This window comes from Abramis brama (assembly GCF_963993115.1).
Source record: "Abramis brama genome assembly, chromosome: 5".
NCBI lineage: Eukaryota > Metazoa > Chordata > Actinopteri > Cypriniformes > Leuciscidae > Abramis > Abramis brama.
Window position 1 is genome coordinate 35512930 of NC_139967.1, and position 4232 is coordinate 35517161.

The window sequence follows — 4232 nt, forward strand, 5'->3', positions numbered from 1 at the left end:
CATTGATTCTGCTTCTATTCATAGTGCATTAGTCATGGCTTCTGCAGCAAGCCAAAGATAGAGAGCGCGCGAGAGAGCGATCCGCGTTGCTATGGCGACCGCTTGGGAGGCGGTTCCTTAAATCCCGACTTGAGAAAAGCACATATTGGATCAGGACCCTGTGCTGGTATGCTGTCACTCCAACCAACTGATCCGAGTGCGTAACGCCGAGCCCGTCTCGTATGATCTTCTGCTGGATCTTAAAGTAGCGTGTGGTGTTTAGGGAAATACAGGGATATTTTTCTGGTCACTCAGGAGGATGAACTGGAATTCCACTGGTAAGGATCTTAAGGGTTGTGCGGGGAGGCTCTAGCGCAGGATTAAACATGTGACATAACTTACCCACATCAGCTAAGCTTACTATTAGCAACCCTGTCTATTGATGATTATATCGTTCATGCAATTTTATTAGACCAGCCGTTTTCAATGGCAGTTTTCAATAGTTAGCGTTAATGAGTGGGCAGTAAAGGCAGTGTTTATAGTAACTACTGTATCCTACAGTAACAGTCTCTGTTGACTCACGCTCAGATTGCGTCCACTGCTTTAATAGGTAGCAGTGCATTACTTAATTACTCTGACTTTAGCCAATATGCATTCCTCCATTCCCCATGAGTCAGTTCTCTCCTGAAATTTACATCACTAAAAACACTCTTCGCCGTCGTCATCATTATCGGCATCATCATCATCTACTTCTCAACCCTCTACGGATTCGCTGAAACTATACGTCATTGGCTAGTTTTTTTTTTTTTTTTTTCTCTCCAGACTTTTTACATGAAATTCAAGAACAATGCAAATTAAAAAAATCTACATAAATACATTTCAAACACTATTAAAGACAAGTAACAGTCTGTAATAAAAGAACAAATAACAAACTACAAGCAATAGCACAAATGAACACAATAGAACAAAGATGCAAATTAAATAAATGCTTTTCAGGTAAATTTAACACTACAGATTAGGTACAGAAATTAAATAATCATATGAAAAATAACAAATGAAAAATAAGTATTTAGTTAGATTAACATAAAAAAATAGTTTATATTAAGACATACTGCACGGCCAACTGGCAGTTATCATCACACTGGTTCCCTCAACAAAACGGGTTAGGGTTGGGCCTTTTCTATAGGCTTTTGGATTATCCCAAAAAAATAAGCTCTGTGATCAACAAAAGTTCGATACTTACACTTGTCCATCAACAATTTTCACAAATGAACACAACTTATGAATTTTCAAGACTATGCAGTCACCCGAAGTAAAAAATCTAAAGCTGAACTATAAATGAACTACCTGTCACGTTACGTGTAGGACAAAGCTCATGGAGACGAGGAATACGTAGAAATAACATTTAATAACCAAACTCTCACGCTTACATTGATGATAACGGACAAAGACTGAAGGAGGACACAAGGAATAAATACACAGGGACTAACAAGATAACTAATGAGGTGATTGACAATGCACATGTGATAGACATGACTAATTAGAACAATCATGGAACACTAGGTCACAGGACTAAACCAAAAACACAATGAAGGGATGAAACAGATCATACATATAACAGTACGCCCCCTCCAAAAAAGCCCCCTCCTCGCGCCGTACATAGTCCAACTGAGGAGGGAGGGGGTTCTAGAGGACGGCATGGAGCTAACAAAAAACAAAGTCCAGGGCACAAACAAAAACAGTCTATGGAGGAGTGGATGGTGGGAGAAGCCAGTGGGGAGCAAGGAGCAGGAGGAGCCAGATGACATGCTAGAGACCAGCCAGGACGAAGCCCCAGGGCGGAGTCGAAGGCGGGAGGAGCCATGGTGTAGATGACTTGCTGGAAGGCGACACCCTGGGGACGACCAACGGAGATGATGCCACAGGTGGAGACCCTGGTGAAGCTGAATAGCCGATGAGCCCACGCAAGACCACTGGTCCTGGAGACTGAGGTGGAGCTGTGGCTACGAGCGAGAGGTGGAGCCAGAATACCAGAGGACAGAGGCTGAGCCGGTGGTACCGAGGACGAAGGTGGAGCTGGTGGAAAGGCGGAGTCAGACGTAGCCGAAGGTGCAGGCAGGTCGACAGCTGACCAAGGCGGAGCTGGAGGGACGAGGGAGCCTGGAGAAGCCGTAGGGCCGATGGTTTCCGGTGGAGCCGAGGGAGGGAGGAGCCAAGGCGGAGCCGAAGTGTCAACAGGCCGAGGTGGAGCGATGGGCACAGAGGCTGGTGGTGGAGACAGTGGATCCTCCAGGCTAGGTGGAGCTGGTGGCCTGAAGACACTGGGCAGGTCTTCAACACATATGGGAGCTGCAGAGGGATTGAAGGACAGCAGCGGAGACAGGGCTGAGGAACTGGCTGATTGAGGAGGTGGGAAAGGGAGGCAGGGCGGGCATTCAGGTAATACAAGGGACACTGGAGATACAGGGGGTGCTGGAGATACTGGGAACTCTGGAGATACAGGGAAAACGGGAATTACCTTGCCAAACCAGTCTATGAGGCTCTCCTCAAAAATGTCCTTCAATTGCTCATAATATATGTCAGAGGCCACTGACATCTCATCCACAGCAGTAGTGGTGTGGGCGGGGCTCTACTCCCAGCCCTCGAGCTCCACAAGCACTCCCTCTACGACGCACAATGTTGCCGGCTCACGCACCTGGTCAGACTCCGTTTGTGGTCTGGGCTCTGTGGCGATTATCTTGGTATGGATTATCACTCTCCGTCCTTATCTTCGGTACGGGCTCGTCTATCGCGGCAGGCTGGTCTTCACGGTCTGCGGAGGGCACGTGCAACTTCTCTGTTGCGTCACTCGCTGATGGTGGATGGCTGATCTCTGGCGGCGATGGAGTGGGGCTGGTGGTGATGTCATCCTCAGCAGGGCCGATGGTGAATGGTGAATTGTTGTTCACCCGCACCTACTCCACGAATGCTGCGAAATCCTCCTTCGGACCGCCCACTGGAATGCGTGCCTTGGACTGCTCGCTCAGGCTGGTGTGATAAAATACACAAAGCGAGCGGTCTGAGTAGTGTGTCTGGCATGCAAGCTGGATAAAGTCACAAGTGTGTTCTTCCATCGGACAGTCTCCCTGCTCCAGGCAGAGAAGCTGGACAGCGGGTAGAGCCATAGGGGGGAAAAACTGAAAAATAAAGTGAAGGAAAAAACATCGCCAAAAAAAATCACTGTTAGATCCGTTATTGAATGAATGAGGCATTTATATAGCGCTTTTCATATGTACTACTGTACACCCAAAGCGCTTTACAGTCATATCGGGGTCTCTCCTCAACCACCACCAGTGTGCAGCATCCACTTGGATGATGCGACGGCAGCCACAGTACAACGGCGCCAGTGCGCTCACCACACACCAGCTATAGGTGGAGAGGAGAGAGAGTGATAGAGCCAATTCAGTGGATGGGGATTATTAGGAGGCCATGACTGGGAAGGGCCATTGGAGGGAATGTGGCCAGGGCACCGGGGTTACACCCCTACTCTTTTACGAGAAGTGCCATGGGATTTTTAATGACCACAGAGAGTCAGGACCTCGGTTTTACGTCTCATCCGAAGGACAGTATATAGTCCTTATACTATATAGACAGTATATAGTCAGTATACTGGGGCGTTAGGACTCACACAGACCACAGGGTGAGCACCCCCTGCTGGCCTCACTAACACCTCTTCCAGCAGCAACCTGGTTTTCTCAGGAGGTCTCCCATCCAGGTACTAACCAGACTCAGCCCTGCTTAGCTTCAGTGGGCAACCAGTCTTGGGCTACAGGGTGATATGGCTGCTGGCAATTCTGTCGTTATTCTGTCACGTTACGTGTAGGACAAAGCTCATGGAGACAAGGAATACATAGAAATAACATTTAATAACCAAACTCTCAGGGGAAACACCAAACACTCACGCTTACATTGACGATAACGGACAAAGACTGAAGGAGAACACAAGGTACAAATACACAGGGACTAACAAGTTAACTAATTGTGTTGATTGACAATGCAAATGTGAATGACATGACTACTTAGAACAATCATGGAACACTAGGTCACAGGACTGAACCAAAAACACAATGAAGATCATACATGTAACACTACTACAGTCCCACGACTTCAACGTCACCATCACTAAGCTTCCGACAACTCTTTTAGTTTTTATCTAAAAACAATTTCCCATAAAGTTTGAGTTACAATAGTTTACAAGAGCACAATTATAAGTT